Raw genomic sequence first — 21,561 nt, forward strand, 5'->3', positions numbered from 1 at the left:
CGGGGAGTGGAGCACACACAGAGACACACATCTCGAAGAACCTCAGTTACTGCAAGGTGAGTAACTTTCTCTTCTTCTTCAAGTGCTGTCCCTGTGGGTGTTCCACTCTAGGTGAATGTGTAGCAGTACCCACTATAGTTGGTGGGACTTTGGAGATGTGGCAGGGAGTACTGAAAATAGTACTGTATGGCATACTATTGTGTCTGCCATGGTGTCTTGCGTGACAGCATAGTGTTTTGCAAACGTGTGTTCAGATGATCATGTAACCGCTTTGCAGATATCAGGAATGGGAACGTTGTGTAGGAAGGCAACGGATGCTGACATGGCTCTAGTGGAATGAGTTCTAATGTCGTCAGGCGGTTGAAGATTCTTTGCACGGTAACTGGATCTGATGCAGTCAGAGATCCACTTGGATAGACATTGTTTAGAGATAGCCGTGCCTTTCAGTCTTTCAGCAATGGAAACAAAGAGTCGTGGAGACTTGCTAAATGGTTTAGTCCTGTCTAAATAAAAGGCAATTGTTCGCCTGATGTCAAGAGTATGCAGGGTTGCATCTTGTGGAGTTTTGTGAGGTTTGGGATAAAAAGTAGGTAAATATACAGGTTGGTTGAGGTGGAAGGTTGACATCACCTTAGGAAGAAATTTAGGATGTGATCTTAAAGTGACTTTTTCTTTGGAGAAGATTGTGTAGGGAGGGTGGGCCATCAGGGCACTCATTTCACCAACTCTCCTTTCTGATGTTATGGCAACTAGGAAAGCCACCTTCATGGACATATGGAGATGAGAGGAGGTAGCCAAGGGCTCAAATGGAGGTTTCATGAGAGCATGAGGAACAAGGTTAAGATTCCATGTAGCCACTGTTGGGTGAATTTCAGGGTAGAGATGTTGCAGGCCGGTGAGAAAGTGTTTAATGGTGAGATGTGTAAAGAGTGAGTACCCATCCAATAGGTCATGGAAGGTGGTAAGCGCCGCCAGGTGCACTTTGATGGAGTTGAGCGAAAATCCGTCCTGCTTTAGTTTCAGGAGGTAGTCTAGAATGTTAGGGAGGGTCACGTTATTGGGTGCTAAATGTTTATGTGAGCACCAAAGAGCGAAACGCTTCCACTTCTGCAGGTAGGTTTTATGAGTGGAGTCTTTTTGACTGTGCAAAAGGACATATTGGACTTGCTCGGAACAGGCTAGTTCATGGGTTTGGAACCATGAAGGAACCAGGCTGTGAGGTGGAACTTTTGGAGCTAGGGGTGCAGAACTCGTCCACTGTCCTGGTAAAGGAGGTCTGGCCTGTTGGGGAGAGCCCATGGGTGACGGGAGGACATGCGGAGAAGGTAGGGATACCATGTCTGTCTTGGCCAAGCCAGGGCAATAAGGATGACCTGGGCCTTGTCGTCCGCGATCTTCCGAAGAACCCCGTGTAGCAGAGGGATAGATGGGAAGGCATACAGGAGGTAGTTGTTCCATGTGATGAGGAATTCATCCTCTAGGGATGCAGTCCCAAGTCCCGCCCTGGAGCAAAACGGGATATTTTCGGTTTTGGGTCATGGCGAAGAGATCTATTGATGGGGTCCCCCAGTGGGAGAAAAGCTGTTGGAGTATTGCGGGGTGCAGTTCCCATTCGTATTCTGTCAAGAAGTGCCTGCTGAGTGCGTCGGCAGTAGTGTTGTGGCAGCCTGGTAGGTAGGAAGAGATGATCTGTATTTGATGTCGTATGCACCAATTCCATAGTCGAATGGCTTCCATGCAAAGGGAATGTGATCAGGCTCCTCCTTGTCTGTTTATGTAATACATACATGCTATGTTGTCTGTTAAGACCCGCAGGTATTTGTTCTTTATGAGGGGAAGAAAGTGAAGGCATGCTCTCCTCACTGCTCTGAGCTCTAAGAGATTTATGTGTAGATGCGAGCCTCGTCTCCTGATGCGGGCGACCATCCGGCCTTGTGTCCTGTGGTTCCTAATGGCGCTCCAACCATCAGGACGCACTCGTGTCGGTGTCATTGACGCGTTGGGGCATCATTGCTGAAAAGGAAACCCCTGTGCAGAGGTTTTCTGTAGGACTTTGTCCACCATTTGTAGAGAGTTCATAGGGAACAGTTGCGGAGGAGGAGTTAGCAGATACCTAACAGGATGTCCTGATGGGTTGTGAAATTTGCGGTGAAGGGCAGCGACTCTTGGAGAGCATGTCATAAGAGCTTGGCGTGTTGAACGCATGAAGGTGTGCTGCGCATGTGACCAAGGAGCTGTGGCAGATTCTTGCTCATTTCCTGGGACGATAGAGATTCATGCGTATGAGCCTGCCATGATTGCAAGGAACCTGTTGTATTGGGAGCGATCGGGCACCTCGCTTCTCGTCTCTGCTGGTGAGTCAAGATGAGCTCCGCCAATGAACTCAATCTGGTTGTGTAGGTGTCAGGTGGATTTTTGGATGTTTATTTGGAGGCCTAGGCTTGAATACGAAGATGGTGAAACACGTTGACATTTGAAGTGTTCCTCACCATAGGGAGTCACCTCTTGTGAAGCAATCGTCCAGGCTAGCGGGAACAGCCTGGACCCGGGCTGCGACGCGCGACGCACCCTATGGGCATGCTTGAAAAACTCTTGGAGCTGTGGGAGTTCCGAACAGGAAGAAATTCCTGTGCTTGAATGTTCCTGACCGATTTGAATCGTATACAGCAATGCGCTGTAGCTGCATGAATTGAATATTTGAAAGATAACACGCACTCGTATAAGTCGAGGGCTGTGAACCAGTCCCTGACTCCAATGCAGGTATTATTGTGCCCAGTGTGACCATCTTGAATCTTTGTGTCCTCACGAATTTGTTCAGTCGGCATAGGTCTAGTATAGGCCTCCATCCCCCGGTCTTTTTCTGCATTAGAAAGTAATGGGAGTAGAAACCTGTCCCTTGGTGTTGCGTCGGCACAGGTTCCACTGCGCTTAGTTGCAGAAGATGTGCCACTTCTGTGCGAAGTAATTGCTCATGAGAAGGGTCCCTGAAGAGGGATGGGGAAGGGGGAAGGGTAGGAGGGTAGGATATAAAAGGGATGGAGTAACCAGTCTGAACTATTTCAAGGACCCAGCAGTCCTGTGTAATCCGCTGCCAGGCATGTTGGAAATTCCGGAGGCGGTGGCCAAATGGACAAGTAAGCGGTGGAATCAAGGGGTGGTCTTGCAGACCCTCGACCATCGTTTCAAAACTATTGTTTATTGCCCTGTGGACAGAAGGTGGTGGCTTGATTTCGATTTTGTTTGCATTTGGGGGGTCTAGTACGATTCCTAGTTGTGTCGTATGGTCTGGGTTGAGGGCGATAGTACTGATGTGTGCATGGTCTTTGGTAGGGTTGATATCATTGTCTCCTGGAAAGAGATGGGTGAATGCCCAGGGTGCACAGTGTCGCTCTTGAATCTTTCATGGTGTGGAGGAGTTCATCAGTGTTTTTTTGGAAAAGAGTTTGTCCTTATCAAAGGGGAGATCCTCCACTTTGGTCTGGAGTTCTTTAGGAATGTCTGTCGCAGAGAGCCATGAGGATCTGCACATAACCACAGCAGTTGCAGTGGTACGGGCTGCTGTGTCCACCATGTCTAAAGACGCCTGTAGGACCGTTCTGGAGATCAGTTGTCCCTCAGACAGGTTTGATTTGAAGTCAGCTCTTCTGTCTTCTGGAATGTAGGAGGTAAATTTGAAAAGCTTATTGTAATTATCAAAATCATAACTGGCGAGGAGAGCAGAATAGTTTGCAATCCTGAATTGTAGTGTAGAGGATGTATAAACCTTGCGGCCCAGGACATCAAGGCGTCTCAGGTCCTTGTCTTGTTGGGTGGGTCGATATTGTGACTGTTTGGTCCTCTGTGCAACTGCATCCAAGACAAGAGAGTTTGGTGGTGGATGAGAAAATAGGAAGTCTGCGTCCTTTGCAGGAACGTAGTATTTACGTTCGGCCTTCTTGCAAGTTGGTACTAGAGAAGCTGGGGTTTGCCAAAGAGTGTCAGCTGGCTCCATGAGTGATTTGTTTATAGGGAGTACGATTTTCGAGGGCGCAGACGGTTGAAGGATTTTGAGGAGTTTGTGTTGCGTCTCCTGAACCTCTTCTAAGGGGATATCCTGACTGAGTGCAACCCTCCTAAAAAGTTCTTGAAATTGTTTGCAGTCGTCCATGATCTGTGGAGGTGAAGGGAGGAGGGCTTCATCCGAGGCTAGTGGAGAGTTAGGATTAGGTGAATCAGGATATGTTGCTTAGCTCCCAGTCTCAGGAGGGGGCTCAGGCACCCTAAAAGTGGATGGAGCAGGAGATTGAGGCACAGAAGGAGGATGATTGGTAGGAGGATGTTGCCACAGGTACCACTGAGGCCAAGGCATAGGGTAGGAGAACCTAGGTGCTGCCCATGGGGGAGCAAAGTAGGGAAACTGAGGATGCTGAGCTTGAGCCATGACCTGAGGTGGTAAAGGCACCTGTGGAGGAGAAGCAGGAGGGGAGAACTCCGCTTGGTGCTGTAACTCAAGGTCACCGTCAGTGAAAGCCAGTTCAAGTGGAGAGAGTGGCAGTTCAAGAAAAGAGTCCTCTGTATCTAGGAGTGAAGAGTGAGGCTCAGGTGGCATTGAAAGGTCACTTTCAGTGAGAAACTGTTGCTCCTGCTCCCTGGGCTGAGCTAAGCCTGCTCTCTGCTCTAGCTCATTAGTAGGAGAGTGACAAAGAGTGTACTGTTGTATTGAGCTTAGAGGTGCCCTGCAGGGGGTCTGCTGCTGGTGCGCAGGTAGAAGAGTGGCTGGGTGCTGACGCTCTTTTCGGTGCTGAGGCTGAGAGTGCTGTTGGCACCGCAGCTGTTTTCGCTGCTGAGGCAGAACGCGCTGTCGGGACCACGGCCGCTTTTGGCGCCGAAACTGACCGCGCTGTGGGTACCACGGCTGTTTTTGTTGTTGGTGCTGAATGCACTGCCGGCACCGCGGCCGTTGTCGGTGCTGAGGAGGAACGCGGTGCCGGTGCTGTGGCCATTGTCGGTGCCGAGGAAGAGTGAGGTGTCCGCACCACGGTCGTTTGCGGTGCTGAGGGGACCGAATCAACAAGTACCTTCCCAGCACGGGAGGTCGGGTCCCTGCCTCTGTGCTCTGTCAGAGCCGTTGCTGAGGCATTAGAGGAGGCTGAGGCACCTCCTTTCGTGCTGTCAGCACAGAGGGTAGCGATCTCACAGGAGACCCCGTACCCTTGTTAGAGTCTCTTCTGTGAGACTGTTGTGCTTCTTGCCTCCGCTCCAGGGAGAGTAAAGCAACGCTCCCCACCGGTTCCAATCTGGCTGGGGAGTGTGTGGGAGCGGGTTCAATCTTTCCCGTCTCCGACAGCGGCTGCAGGGATTTTTCCATCATGATGCTTTTGAGCCGCAGATCCCTGTCATGACGAGCTCTTGACTTGAGACTTGTGCAATGGAGGCACTTGGTGAAGATGTGGGTGTCCCCGAGGCACTTCACACAGTGTGAGTGCCCATCTGACCTTGGCATGGATTCCTGACAGGAGATGCATCTTTTAAATCCTGAAGCTCCTGGCATTATGAATTAGAGATGGGCAAGGAGAGTGTCTCACCGGGAGAGAAGACTGAGGGGCTCTTTTTTTTTTTTTTTAACTAACTAACTAACTATACTGAAGGAAGGGAAACAACTGGAAGTAATTACTAATTATTTCTATGTGTTTTGTTTCTATTTCCTATAGAGACCAGGGAAGAAAGGCAGCACTGTCCTGAGTCCCATCTTCAGCCAAGAATGGTTGAGAAGAACTGAGGAGGGTGTGGTGCACACGCACTCAGGAAAATTTCAACTAGACGAGAGATACCATCTAGGTGTGTGTGCCCCAACCAGGCACTGCTACCGAAAATCTCCGATCGACAGCGCCGGGACACACCGTCCCCTAGAGTGGAGCACCCACAGGGACAGCACTTGAAGAAGAACCATATAAATGCTAATCCAGCCGTAGAACTACATTATGCCAAAGGGACAGGAGGACATATCTGGGAGAATTTTTAGCATGTTGGTCCATTAGGGAGATATTTTAAAAGTCATTTTCGAAAAGAATAAAGAATGAAACAAGAAACAACAAAACAATTTCCCCCCAAATCCAGCAACCTACCTCTTGTTGTCCTTTTCCCTAGAAGTCCCTGTGCAACTATATTGGCACATGCAGCTGGTTTTCTGCATGGTTAGTTAGTTCTCTGCCTGGTACTTAAGCTGAAATCATTAACATGTGTCTTGTACATTACCTGAATGAAAGGCCAATTCCCAGGTTATTATAGCCCATTTTTCCCCTTGCTCCTGCGCTTCCCTGTTTCGATTACAAATTCCCCTCCAGGCACAAAGCAAGCTGGACACCTAGGGTGCAGCTAAAGAGTTATTTGTTCGCTAGGTAGACATTAATGAATGACTGCAGTGCTGCCCTGAGCCTGGGGTTCCCCACTATTAAAAGTTTTATAGAAAGATCTGAGAAGCCAGGGGCCAAGAGAAGGGAGAAGGGGAGGCTGGACTGTGAGTAAATCAATAGATACCTTGTCTGTTCTTTTGCCTTAGCAGAGACTCCACCATCCAAGAGAGCAGCAGTAACTGGGGTATTAAGAGAAGCTAATTCCCTCTGTATTCTCTCCTTTTGCCATCAATCCCACCAGAGGCTTCTAAAGCTGCAAAAATGGCACATTTCCACTGGAAAAAAATCCAAAGAAGCAAGAATATGATACTGCTGAAAATTGATCTTAATATTATACTTCCTGTAATTTTCAAATTCACTTTCCCTTTGCTGTTTTTCTCTTGGTTCTCTTTCTGTTCTTTTTTCCCTTCTGTCTTTATTTTCTTTCTTTCTTTCGTTGTCTGCACCCTTCTCTTTCTCTTTTCCTCTTTCTCCAGGAGCAGTCACTAAAGACAGACAGTGTGATAGGATCCCCGGGGTGCAGCTTGGAACTGTGGGACTGCTGTGCCCCCTTAACTCTCTCCAGCCTGGGCTATATCTCACAGTGCCTTGCTAGTGACCAGCAGCAAACCCCTCCAGCCACTGTTATCACTCAGCACAACAGCATGTGGAGCCCCACACCCAGATAGATTGCATGAATGCACCCAGAGCCACTCATGAATCACACTGAGAAAGGCCTTAGAGCCAAATCCCCTCCAGCTCCCAGCCCTGTACCCCAGGAATATACCATCTTGCACTCCTCAAGATAAGTAGTGCTAATTTGTTAATTGGTTCACAGCTTCATCAGTGGAAAGTGGATATACATCAGACTTTGGAGAACCTGAGCAGATTTGCCACATACTTCAAACAAACTCAGATAGATTTTAAGTGATATTAGTGATAGGCAAAAAGTCAGAGTTAGTTACCAAAAGAAATAAAAGATAAGCATGCTATCTAAACTCTCAACCCTAGTAGACTGGGCAGCAACTAGATTAAGCAGTTTTTCTCGCCCCACTGGATATTGCAGATTTGTCCCTTAAATCTAGGCCAGTCTCCTCTGTTGGAGTCTTCAGTCTTCTTCTCTGTCTTTGTTGCTTGTAGCATTGGTGGGGTCAGGAGAAAAGGGCCCACATGAGGTCACTGTCACAGTTGCCAACTTTCACACGGTAAATAAGCACCCCGACTTTCACAATAAGCCAAAAATCAAGATAATCTCGTTTCAAAATAAAGTCAAAACCAAGCCAATCCCTAAGAACACCAACACTCTATGTGACTAGATCCCCCTAGCGTGCAGTCTGGGACTGTGATGGCCCCATTGTGCACCCCTGATTCTCTCCCCAACTTACCCCTGCTTGTCCCCCCTAGCTGGGAGCCAATCATAAAAAAGAAGCAACAAGCTACAACAAGCTTGAGGCTTGAGTCTAGCATCCACATACAATGTCCAGCCCAGTGAAGTTGGTGCATGAGGATCATTGCTTCAATCCTTGGCTTCAGTGAAGATGCCGGTGTTAGTGCGGTGATCTTGACACTTGACACGAAGGCATCGTTGGCATCACCATAATTCCGGAGGCATCGTTGGTGATACCTCTCCAAACCCTTGAGATGCCCTTGATAGGTTACTCTCACTCAATATTGAGAAGTCTAAAGTGCTCTATCAACCTGCTTCAGGCCTTGCACGTGACCCACCACAAATCACCATCAAGGGTCAGACTTTGGAGACAGATGAGCACTTTTGCTACCTCAGTAGCCAACTTTCTCAAAATGCAAAAATTGACAGTGAGATTCAGCACAGAATCCAGTGCGCAAGTGCTTTCTTTGGGAAATTTCTCCGATGCATTTTCACATACCACGACCAATGGCAGGACACCAAGATCCAGGTGTACAAGACAATTGTTGTTCCTACACTCCTCTATGGAAGCGATATACATATGTGAATAGATAAATTACTTTCAGCAGATCATAACCTTTCCTCTGATACCTTACAAGGCATACTTTATATGCAAGATCACAATCATATGTAAATGAGGAATATGGGGATTACAGGGTGCCCCCCCAAGATATCGAATGTCACAGATAGATACATTCAATTTTAAGATCCAGAAATTTATTGTTCATTCATTATCTCTTTATTTGCTCCAAGACAAAAGCACAGAAGAAGGAAATCACTTCTTTAGTCTTGTTACCTCACTGCCTAAATCTCTGTGCCTGTAGATCTAACTTAGAATGTCTCCACAAATCCCTACATATGTTAAGTCATCATAAAGCAGGATTCATTTTAATTCCAAGAATCATAAGAAGGTAAAGTTGTTTTTGGTCCTCCATTTAATGGTTTTAAATATAAATGTCTTCTGTTGTTACTCTGCACCCACCTCCCGTTTTTGTCCCCTATCCTTCCTACCACTGAGAAGACCATCAATCTCACTTTTATATATAGATATGCTTTGGGCCTCCACTTCCATAGCATCTGTACCTCTCAGAAACATGAGAAGATGTTTGGATGCTATCTTCACATTGGTTTTATTCTGATGTTTTCATTCATTGGATTGGCAAGATGTATTTTCATCTCAGGTTCCGTGGCTTAAAGGGCCTATACTGACTTATTTAATTCAAATATATAGGTCTGGATCACTGCCAACTTTCATGCGGTAAATAAGCATCCCAACTTTCACAATAAGCCAAAAATCAAGATAATCCCATTTCAAAACAAGGCCAAAACAAGCCAAACCCTTAGAAACCCAACACTCTATATGACTAGGTCCTCCAGGTATGCAGTCTGGGACTGTGGTGGGCCCGCTATGCATCCCTGACTCTCTTCTTCCCCTTGCCCCTGCTTGCCAGGAGCCGATCAAAAAAAAAAAGAAGAAAAGAAAAAGAAGCAACAAGCTACAAGCCAAACAAGCCCAAAGTCAAAAATTAGGCAACAAGCAACTCACAAGCCAATTTAAGCCGAAACCAAGCCCAACTTCTGTTTTATTTTCCTGCAGGTTTGGCATGTCTGGTCTGGATCCCCTTTTCCTAGTCCAACAGACATTTGGTGCTTGACTCCTTTCCCACATCACAAAGCAGAAGCAGGCATAGGCTCTTGCTTTTGTCTGGGCACTCTAAATACCTTTTAAAGAATCCTTTTGGGGAAGAAATTACACTTCCTGAGTCACAGCATTTCTGCACTAACCATGGGAAGCAATATTTTCTTGCAGGTTCAGGCTATCAGATTTCATGCTGTCCTGCAGTTCACCAGGATCCCTCCAGTGTTACAAGTGACAACTGAGGTAGACAGTGAGGGAAAGGAGCTTCTTAGCACTGCTTCTCAGGGAGAGAGGATTCAGGCAGAATGATGCCAGGGCTAACCCCAAGTAGTTCAAGATTCTTTTCATGGTGGAAGCTTGGATTAAATGAAAGTTTGGGCCCCAAGTTTTGACAGCTGAACTCCATTATCAAAGAACTGTAGGCAACCCAAAAGGCCTAAAATATACAGAGTCCTTAGTGTGCTTCTTTAGACTCTGTGTGTCAGATTATACAGAGACCTCCTTCGAAAACGCCTTTGATATGCAGTGCAGGAACCACATAAGGGTGTAAATATGCCCATAAAGAAGCATTAACACCTGAATTTGATGTTAGTCTCCTCTCTTAAATTGCCTTATCAAGCAAAGGCCTCAGGAAAGGGCCCATCATGTTAATTAGACTTGCCATCTTAAATTCCTTGAGATTGTTGGCTGGATTACCAAAATTTTTGAGCTAGCAGAAAACACCCTTAAATAGATTTAAGACACTAGTTGGAAATATCTATAGTGAATAGGGCTATCTGCTTCTTCCCCTAATGCTCTTAGCCATGTTGCTTAATTTTGACATAAAGATAGATGTAAAATTGATTAATATGACCACTTGTCAAGGAAGTACTGGAGCTGAAGTAGATGCTTTTGGGAATTAGTTTATTAAGGATTTGGGACTCTATCTATAGACTCTTCAATGCACTGAATCTTTTAGAATTTTTGGCAATGCTGAAATTGTGGGGATATTGTTCCTTGGTCTATTAAGATTCAAATTTTGGGACACTTTGGATGAAGACCTGTCCTAAAACACGGTAAACATAGAAAAAAATCTGAGTAGGACTCTTAAAATACGTAGGGTTGATTAGCATCTATAACCAGGGCCAGCACTTCCATTTAGGCGACCTAGGCGGTTGCCTAGGGCACCAGGATTTGGGAGGGTGGCATTTTGCCGCCTGCGGCGGCAATTCAGCAGCAGGAGGTCCTTCGGCACTCTGGGTCGTCATCGGCAATTCTGCAGTGGGTCCTTCACTCGCTCCGGGACCCGCTGCTGAAGTGCCCCAAAGACCGGGAGTGCAGAAGGACCCCCCCGCCGCAGAATTGCCACCAACGACCGGAAGCGCGGAAGGACCCCCATCTAGGGCGCCAAAAACCCTGACGCCGCTCCTGTCTATAACATTATGTAACTGGACTCTTATGATTTGGCATGCATGATGTAAGTAAGGTACAGCCAAAATGGGAGATCACACAGCATTTGTGTCAGGCAGTCCATATTGAAGGATGTTACTTATAATGAGGGGAAATAGAGAGGAATGGTAGTGATGCTTATTTTACCACCCAACATATCCTGGCTCAGCCAGACAGAAACCAACCAGCAACCCAATTTTAGAGGCTTTCCAAAAGGTAGATGTAGATGCTCATCCTGGACTAAATGCCAGGCAATCAACCATTTAGGAAAAAGTGACTTTTCTCTTTATATTTTTAATTCACTTTGGGCTATCTATTGAGCAGAGTGACAAGTACAATAAGGGAACAAATCCACTTATTTTCTTCAAATTGAGAGATTTTAAAAGATTTATATGTTTGAATCTGCTTTAGAATTTGTCCTCCTAGCATTATGAATTTAAGAAAATCCTACTGTAAACTGTGATCTATTCCTAATTAGACTTCAGTACATGCTTAGGTGCTGTCCTGAATAAGCCTACTTTCCTAGATGCAGCCAATTTTTGGATATTGAACCTCAGAATGCTGGACCACCAGGAACCTTGGAAAAGCTTTGCTGCCTCTGGGAGTGTAGAATCTAGGAATTTGTCTGCCTCCCTCTGTGTTCCATGAAACACTCAGTCAGTAGCGGCTGCACTAAAGTTGAGTAGCATCAGACTCATTTATCTCAACAATATTCAGCATTAATTATATTTCAAGAGCTATTCGAGCTCCAGTAAGAAACTTAGTGATAATAGCAGTGTTGCAAATTTAGGATTTGTTGCAAACCACAGGAGATTCCCTTTTTAACTCCTTCTGTATATAAAATTCTTTGGTTTTATGGCAGTTTCTACCTACACATTGAGGCCCCTAATAGAAAAAAAGAAAAAGAAATAGGAAGACACAATGTTCCAGCCAAAAGGATGACAGATTTCAGCTTTATGATCTTTCTTTATTGAGCTCTGTGGTGAGGTGTAGAAACAAAGACAGTAAGCCATTTTCTTGGAAATAAGGGAATCTAGCAAAATAATTCTGGTACATTTCTCTTCAATACTACTTATAAACCTGAAGCCAAATTTATCTCAGGATTGTCAAAAAGAATAGTCATTTGGAACTCTTGAGTGTTTGCGCGGAGGTGAGGTGGGAGCGCAGAGGGGGAGCAGCAGCAAGTGGATTCTCAAAAAATAAAGCTTCCAAATATTAAACAGAAAAGAATAACGTCTCCCCTTTGCCTCTCATAGTTCTGAAGCAATTTGTAGATCAAGAAGTGATAAAAGTAGATGGAGTTCTACAAAACTGCGAAGACAAGGATTACCCTTTCTAAGGACTGACAATCAGAATTGTGTGTGAGACATGTGGAAGCTACATCAGTGTAGCCATCACTGGCATGATACATACTTTTTGTACTAGTGACAGTTTTTACTCTTCTTCACTTTTTTCAAATGCTTTTCTAAATTTGAGGAATTTCTTTTAGTGCTTGTGAAAGGTGCTAGATGGACAATTCTAAAGACTGAAGTTCTCACATTATCCACAGGACAGGTACATTACAAGGAGTGGCAATGCAAACTCCCTTTACTTTCTTACTTATTGTGCCTCAGATGAGATCACACCTAAGTAAGTGGATAGTTCTCTCTCATTCAGTCCTTGGCCCCTCAGCTGAGATTGGTGCCCAGGCTGTGAATTATGGCCAGTAGTGGTGATTGTTCTGTGATGTTGACCCTTGACTATTAGGAAAGAACTGGGCTGAGACGACCAACTCAGTTCACATACTCTCTGTCATTGAATGGCTGTCACATGGTATTGACTGAACCTTGTGATCCAGAACCATGCAGCTTACCCCATTTTTCCTTCCTATAAATGATGACTCTCTGAAACATTCCAAACAACGATTGACTTCTGATGTTACTAAATACCCTGCGATTAGGAATAGCTAATAAAGACCCAACATGTATTAAATTATTTTCAAAATTCATGGCTAACCAATGTTTATTTAAAATAATACAGATAAAAATGCAGACTTTGGATGCCATTCACAAATACATTTTACTAGGGGAATAAAAACCTTTTCCTCAGTCAGAAAACCAGCTTGCTCTTTAATCCTCCTCAGTTTTTAATCTCTCTTTTGGAACCACACTTTTCTATGGTTTGTTGTAGGCAGCTCTGTAAAAATAAAAGTTGGCTCATGGGATTCCCAGAGGGAAATCAGTCTTTGATTATTTTTTGTCCTAGAAACATAGTAATTGCTGTATTGAATTAGACCAGTGGCCCATCTAGTTCACTAAGGATATGTCTATACTACCTGCTCAGATCAGCAGGCAGCAATCGATCCAGAGGGGGGTCAGTTTATCGTATCTAGTCTAGAAGCAATAAATCGACCCCTGAGTGCTCTCCTGTCGACTCCTATATTCCACTGCCGTGAGAGGCACAGGCCGAGTCGACAGAGGAGCAGCAGCAGTTGACTCACCGCAGTGAAGACACCGCAGTGAGTAGATCTAAGTATGTCAGCTTCAGCTACGTTATTCATGTAGCTGAAGTTGCGTAACTTAGATTGATCTCCCCTACTCCCCCGCCTCCCCTCCAATTTAGACCAGGCCTGAGAGTGGCCAGCATCAGATATTTCATGGTAAGGTGCAAGAAACCCTGTAGCATGAAGCTGTATCTCCCAGCTTCAACTCCAGAATAATCAATTAATATGTTTTGGAAGACATGGACGTGGATGTTCCCACATTTGCAATGTCTAGAAGGCTGTTTAGCTGGGCTCTAGAATGGATGGCACCCTGAAAGTAGCTAGCTTTCAGAAAATGATGTATAGAATGATAAATTACACTTTTAGGTCTGTATACATCTAAAGCAAATTTCAGAAAGGACGCTTCCCAAGAAAAAGTGTAGAAACTTAGTAATTTGGTAATTTTGTTGTGTAATTGGGAGAGCCCTCTGACTTCCAGCCACCATACTGCTGAAATTACATGGGAAGCTTTTTCTCAGTTTTCTACATCATCAAACTGCATTTTTTTGACCGAGGGTATAGGGTGTGTGTAAGGTCCGTTTAAACAATACCCAATTTCTTCCCACTTTCCACATCATCTCTCTCTTACATGCAAGCACCAACACTCCAATCTTCTAACAGCTTATGTATGTCCATTGAACTCAGTGGGCTACCCATGTGTGTAAAGGAAAACATGTATGTAAACCAACGGGAACAAGGCTCAAAAGCACTCCCAAATTACTGATTAGTACCATGCTGGTCCTGAGGCTATCCTAGGCCTGAATTCAGTAAGTTACTTAGGCCCATGCCTAACTTTAAGCACTTGCATTGTCCCACGGAAGTCAATGAGAGTACTAGCACCTAAAGTTAGGCACGTGCTCAAGTATTTTCGTGAACTGGGGTCCTGATATGCTACCTCTGCTGTTCTGGTCTTTGCTGTGTGTGTTTGTGCATGTTACTATGCACAGCAGGGTGATGGAGAGCTGATGGGACTCAGACATGTAGAGAACCACAACCAATGTTCTTCACACTGAGACTACCCCATTTATCACAAGCAGGAAAGCACTTGGCAGGGTGCAAGGCACCCTAAAAAGAATTCATTTTAAAAGATTATTTTAAATGCTGTTTGGGGCCTGGGTATCATCCCTATCTCTCTCTCTCCACTCTCCTAATGCCATAAAGATGTGTGAAAGGTGCTACCAAGAAAAGTACCAAGCGTGTGAAATCGTACACTGAGGAACAGAGTATATTACAGTAATAGTCACTGCACTTATTAGCATTTTTAGCCAAAGTTCTCAAAGCCCTTTGAAAAAGTGCCTCTTTTGTAAATGAGGATTCTGCGACACAGAAGTTAAGTGATTTGCCCAAGGTCACACAGTGGGTGATGGCAGTACAGAGCATAGAACCAGATACCATTCCATGACTTCAGTGCTAAACACACAAAAATTACAGGATATCGCAAACATTTTGAGAGCTGACCATTCCTGGGAATGCAAACTCATGGCCTAATCCAACTCTCATCAGGTAAAGGGAGAGACTCCCATTAATTTAAATAGGAGTTGCACTAGGTGCCTCAGGAATCTTTCTGGCTCCTAGATAGCCAGAAACTGGGAGCACTGGAAGTGCACAAACTCTGCAGGGAGGTAAGTTATTACCTAATATCCCTGCTTGGTGACTCTGCTGACTAGCTCTAGTTTTACTTGGACAGAGACAGGTTTGCCCCCAGGCAAAGCCTTAAAGGGGTGAGTGAAGATAAGGAAAAACTTCAAGAGTGGTTTAGAGGTGTAGGTCTCACACTAGGAAGGTGTAGATGTGGATTTATCCCAGGATATCTGCTATGGATTTGGTTAATAATGCAATATGTAAAATACGGAAGTGGTAGCTTTCCCTTTCACTGGCGTTTCTGACCACTACATTAAAACAAAAATGTACATCTAATAAAATCCTGCCTTTTCGAGAATCCCGTCAATTAAATCACACTAGTAAAAGCTCTAATGAAGCACATTTGGAATGCTAGTCAGGAATAGCTTTTGGATGTATATGCATAATGGATGAATCAGTAATGGAAGTAAAAATCTATGGTTAACTCACTGGGATATATGACTTTATTTCCCAGCAAAAGAATGTTCCCTTAAATGGGGAGCTTAGAAATAACTCAACTCTTACAGATTTCGTACAAAAAGGAACCCTATAATACCCTCCCTTTCTCCCTACCAAGTAATTTAATGTGACTAGATTTAACAGTCGAAGCTTGTGTTTATTTAAATTCTGCACACATTATTTTATAGAAAACCGAGATAGAACATTGCCTGATGATGATGTCAGAGACTTATCAGCTTTTCTGGGAACCTCTTTTTCCATCGAAGTCTCTGTGGCGCAATCGGTTAGCGCGTTCGGCTGTTAACCGAAAGGTTGGTGGTTCGAGCCCACCCAGGGACGCAGTTGTGTTTTGCCTCACCGCAAGAGCCGCCTTTTTGTACAGGTGAAGGGGGCTCCATTAGAGCCCGCGGCGCAGCAGCCGACCCTGTGTTCCAGAGCGGGGCGCCCCCTCAGCAGGCGAAGGAGTTCCCTGGGCTGCAGCAGGCGCCCTAGCGGCAGAGACGATTATTTGCCGTCCCGCACCATCCCTGGGGATCCCCGGCCTCGATCGCCCCACACCTTCTGCCGGGCAAAGACTCCCCGCCCTTCGTTGCTGCAGAGGAGCACCCGCCCTGCCGCGCTCCCCCGGGGGGCGCTGAGGGGACCCCTCCCTACCCCTCTTCCCCCCAATCTCAGCCTCCTCCCTCCAGCACCCCGCTGATCCCCACCTCCTTGCAGGGCTCCCGCTCTCCTGCTTCCCCTCCCAGCTCCGCTGCTACCCGGTTTCCCCACCACCATCCCCAGGTTTTGCCTGATCCCCCCGGCTCCACTTCAGCTGCTTTTCCGTGAGCCCCGAGCGTCCAGCGTCTCAAATTCCCTGCAACAAACTCTGCCCCGGAGCTGGGGGTGGGTGGGGAGCAGTTTATTTACCGCTCCAGTCCGATCTGAAAGAGGACAAGAAAATCCTCTGTAAATGTCTGACACTGATAGTAACGGATAAAGAACTGATCATGAGTCATTAGGATCGGGGCTTCAGGAAACGTTACATTTAAGTCAGTCTTGTGGCTGGCCTGTTACAGCCGAATAATGTGCACTGGAGCCGAAGCTCTAAGGGGAAAAAAATCCAGTTGCAAAAGGGATTATTATTTATTATCAAAGTTAATAATAATAGATCTGGACGCTCTACGAAGGCAGCAGCAACATTTTACAGTATTTAAACTACGTGCTTAAATAACCAGCAGGGAGGGGGAGCAAGACGCGAAGATGCCAAGGAAACATCTTACATAAGAGGGTCGATAGGAAAGTCGAGCCAAATTCACTTTCAGCTGCAAATGTCTCCGCAGGAGCATTTGAAATCGGTCTGGACAGTCCCCCAGCAGCAGCTGTAGGTTTGTTAAACTCCCCTAGAATACGTTTGAATCCCCGCTACACGTTTTATACCGGAGCTGCAGCTATTTTCAGGCCCGTTTTCTTCTCTCCTTGAGCACCAGCTCATCAGCCTTCAACTGGCCGTGTAAAGTGTTTTGCATAAATGAATGTTAAAAGCAATTACGTTCGAAGCTTCACCTAAACGTATCAGTTAGGAGTTGGCACCTTTGCCATATATTAGCCCGTGACCTGATTCAAAGAAGTTTTTCACTGGGTGCAAATACGGCTGTTTTCGAGATCAGCTTCTGCAAAGTCTGGTATGATCTACTTACAATTTATAGACAACAGAATTAATATTAAGAATTACCTACTTCCCCGGTAAAGTTGTACTTCACAGATCTTTCTTTTCAGTGTGTCTGTTTTAAATAAAAACATACAGTTTTCTCAAAAGTCATGTCATGAAATAGATAGACTTGCAACTCTCCAGTGGTGACAAGATATGGCCCTGGCTTGCTGGATTAGCTGTTGACAAAACTGTATTTTTTAAAAATTGAAAAATCAATTAAAAAGGAATGCAGTCAAAAACGTTAAAATATCTCTACAGCAATTTGCTGGCTTTGTTTTCTCTCTTTTAAGTCTTTTAAATTTCAGCAAACCATTTTGAAAAATTGGCACCCACAGGTCATGTGGAGGCAACAGTATAAACATGTTTCACTGCAGTACCAAGCAATTATAGCTGACGTTTTATTTATAAATAATTCCTACCCAATAGTGGTATTATTATTTTAATAATCATTTGAATAAATGTTATTCTTCTTCTTGTTGCACATTATTTACAGAAAAGGATCAAGCCCTGTGGCATTATATTAACTGCATTTGGCAAAAGCCGGGTATGTGAATAGAGATTTAAGTATATATATACATATATTGTTTGGATTTGTACATTATTTTCGTATGCTACTTAGGCATGAAAGGTTTACACACAATCACAACTCTTGAAATGTGAATGTGTGCAGCTATGGCAGCATTTATAGAAAGACAGAGTGGTAGCAATAACTTAGGAGTTAAGGTTTTATACAACCTTAACTCCTAAGTTAAGACCTACAAAACTAACAAGGGGAAGGAAAATGAAACCATAAAACACGTATTGTTTTCTACAGTAAGTCACAGAATACCTTTGATATATGTGTATTGTTATTTTATCTCATGGACTGCAAATCCTGCCTCAGTTAGTACATTGTGTTGAGTAAATGTGTCTATAGAAAAAATGTTGAAACATATTTAGCCAGTATAGCATAATTGTCCTTATGTATATGTGTATTATACACAGAAAAAAGATATTTCAAATGCCTTTGATTTGTATAACTGTACAACTAGATAGGTAGGCAATACTTAGTAAAACTAATTTTATAAAGGTAGCTACAAAGCGTGTGCATTCAAGTTTATGCACTGCTTCCGTTCACAAGAGTACCCCAACCCATCTGCCCACCAGCTAATTAAAATCAAGGGTGTATTGTGGGGGAGGGGAGAGAAATCTGGAAAATGTTTTTTTGGGAGGGAGTAGAACCCATGTAAGAGGGAAGCAAAATATATTTATTGATCAGTGAAGCTTCCCCTTATCAAGGATGAAAAGAGCACATTTTAATTTGTTTTAAATGTTTCCTAAATGAATAAATTTTATTCAAATTCAATTGAGAAGAAATACTGTCATATAAATATACCTAGTAGTAATGTCTGATAATTTTTATAAGAAAGACTTGATACAAGCGAAGTGACCTTATCCATAACAAAAATAAATGTATTTAAATTCCAGCATCACCTTATGTATCTGTCTGCTCTGATACTTTATTGAAACGGTTGAAGGTTTGAAATGAACTGTTGAAATGTTGAAAAGAAAGGAGAATGACACAATACTGAAGGCAAGAGAATCTCTCAACTGTCTATTATATTGTTACACAATTTTTGCAATAATAGACACTAATCTAATCTGTTCTATCTATCCGTGCGCACACACGTGATTATCGGGAGACTTTAATGAAGACACACTGATGGCTCAGACGGGACAGCAGAAAACAAAGTTCAGTGGACAACTGGTCGGTTTGTATTGATACTGCTCTACGTTGATCTCTCATCCTGCCCACCTTCAGTTTTTCCTTCGGGAACTTGTCAGGGCCATCCTATAAACCCTTCTTTCCCCACCTGCTGATCTCTGCCGTAATCCCCCCGCCCCTCCACACACACAAAACCCCTTCCGTGTTGTCTGCTGCCCCCCATGCTCCCCTCCGCATTCCTTTCTATTCACGGCATTTGCAGAAGTGACCCAACAGCAGTTTGTCTGGCTTCCGCGTTAATCGCTTGAGTGATTGGGGGCGCAGAGCTCGCGCAGGGCTGGTTGTTACACGCCCCGATCGCTTTTCGCTGGCTCGAGTCTGGTTCCTGCGGTGTTTGCACCGCTATTGTAACCGGCGAGCGCAGCTCCCCCACCCCCACGCAAGGCACTGGGTTGGCGCTGTAATAAACCCTGTCATGGGCAGCCAAATCCTGAGCTTGCTCCCTATTCATTCCCGGCTCGGCCAAACTGCGATTGCCCCGGGGGGTGCAGCCCGAGGGGACACCCAAGGCCACTCTGCTCCTTCCCCCAGACAACGCCGCGGGAGGGACCTAAGGCGGGCAGGACACTGCCAGGCTCCCCTCACTCGCCGAGCCTCGTTCGGGGAGGTGCGGGCTGTGCAGGCCTCGCCCCACCGGGCCCCCGGAACCCTCCTTCCGCACGGCCCCAGCAGCATCCTGCTCCACCGCCCCCTCCCCCGGCAGCGGGCTCCCGCTAGGGCTGCGTTGCCATTGGCCGAGCCTCCCTGCAGCTGCTCCGTAGCAGGGGTGGAGGGGAGCCAGGGGCTTTCGGCAGGGAATCCAGGTGCCGAGGAGGGGGGTGGTGTGGTACAGAGCAGCCCTGGTCCCGTCATCGCCCCCTCCCGCCCCACGGAGCCCCCCTGCGCGCTGAGCACCCACAGAGGGGCGCCCACGCGGTGCCGGGGACGGGAGATTACTCTGCGCCCCCCCTCCGGACTGCTGCGAAACGGGGAGACAGGCACTGGGAGCACCCCCTGACCCGCACTCATGGATCTCCAGGAGGCAGTCCAGACCTGGGGATTGGGCCTAAGATTTGAACCACAAAGACAGCCGCTGACAATCATATTCAATGGATATTATACGTGATTTCTCTGAAATAAAAAGAATATTGCGGTGTGCTTAATGTATCATTAAATCTGAACTACTGTACCCTTCATCGTGTGGGTCCACTAAATGGCTGTGTGTGTCTTACTTAGGCAACATACCGTGTTTAAAACCACATTAGATTAGACCTCTGATCAAAATAGCACAATAAAAGGTATATCAATTTATAACCTAAAAAGTATATTTTAAGTAACTCTTTTGAACTTTTGCCAATATCTAATTATTTGAGAGGCAGATTAGATGTGGAATAAAATATTCATAGACTGAACAAAGAAGAAGATCTGAAAGGTTTGAATCATGAAAAACAAGAGCTCCCTAAAAGGGTGCAGAAAACAGCCATCTTGAATATTTTAATCTCTGGCAAGTGTTTCTTGGGAACAAAATGGATGTTGGAGGGAAACAGCATAGTTAACTTTACTGTATCCTTCTATTTCTAATACCATCCATCTCCCAGAATCCAGCTGGCATGAGGCAGTGAAACTAGATGGAATGCCACATCTTATTATATATATATATAAAATCGTAATAAATAATCATAATAATATGAATAGTATGATCTGAAAATTAGTATCTCTAATTTTTTCACATGATTTATATTGATTTGTTTGCATCAGTACATACAAGTCACATGCAGTACCACAAAAAACATTGTTAGGACTCATTCAGTATAAACAAGCAACTTTATATGTTTACCAAGAACACAGTTGTTACAATTTTTCACTTTTAATAATAACAACATGTTGTTGCTTTTATGAGGCCTGATCCAGCTCTCACTGAAGTCAAAGAAAGGATTCCTATTTATTTAATTGGAAATTGGGTCAGGTCCTTGGTTAGAGGTTTGTGTGGGTATTCGTGATATGAACCATTATTTTTAGGAATTCATCAGTTGACCGTAAAAAAAATCACTCTGGGCTAAAATTAAGCATAGAAGGTCCTCAAGATTTTTTTTCCTTTTTACTAAAATTCAAAAGTAGCTATTCAAGTTGTTTTTTAAACTGCAGGGGAGAAAAGTAAAATATGTACAGCTTAGTGGTTTTAGGTGCTTTTTTTTTCCCCTTGTAACTGAAAAGTAGTTTCCTTTTTTAAACTAAGATTTTGAAGGCGGTTAATCTCAACTGTGGATTCAGGCCTTTGCATATTTAAAGGAATAAATTATTAAAAACAACCAACATTGGAGATAGGCAGGAACCAAGGGGGTGTTGGTGGGAACAGAGAGAAGTCAGAAGTTAAGACACTACAGAGGGCTCACAGGGGCTTGTTCCATGTGAATTTTTTTTCTTCATTTTGCTGGTTACTGTTTACTTACCTTGGACCTACTCCCTCTGTGGATAAGCTTGGCAGGAACAATGTAGAGAAATATGCTAATGGGAGCTAAAAGAGGGAGTGCTAGACTAGACAGTTGAAGGGTGTTGTCTACAGATTAAAAAATAGGACTGGACATAAGGATTGCTGGATTTTGTTCTGACTTTGCCACTGACTAATTGTAATCTTGAGCAAACCACGCAGGCCAAAATAT

At 44.7% G+C, this 21,561-nt stretch overlaps 1 non-coding gene across 1 annotated transcript; it reads left to right on the forward strand.

The window, feature by feature from the left end:
• The first annotated feature begins 15,729 nt into the window (after positions 1–15,729).
• On the forward strand, positions 15,730–15,803 carry TRNAN-GUU (transfer RNA asparagine (anticodon GUU)). Its single transcript has one exon. It is a non-coding gene; the product is annotated as a tRNA-Asn (tRNA).
• Positions 15,804–21,561: the final 5,758 nt, after the last annotated feature.

Source organism: Chelonoidis abingdonii, chromosome 2 (assembly GCF_003597395.2).
Source record: "Chelonoidis abingdonii isolate Lonesome George chromosome 2, CheloAbing_2.0, whole genome shotgun sequence".
NCBI lineage: Eukaryota > Metazoa > Chordata > Testudines > Testudinidae > Chelonoidis > Chelonoidis abingdonii.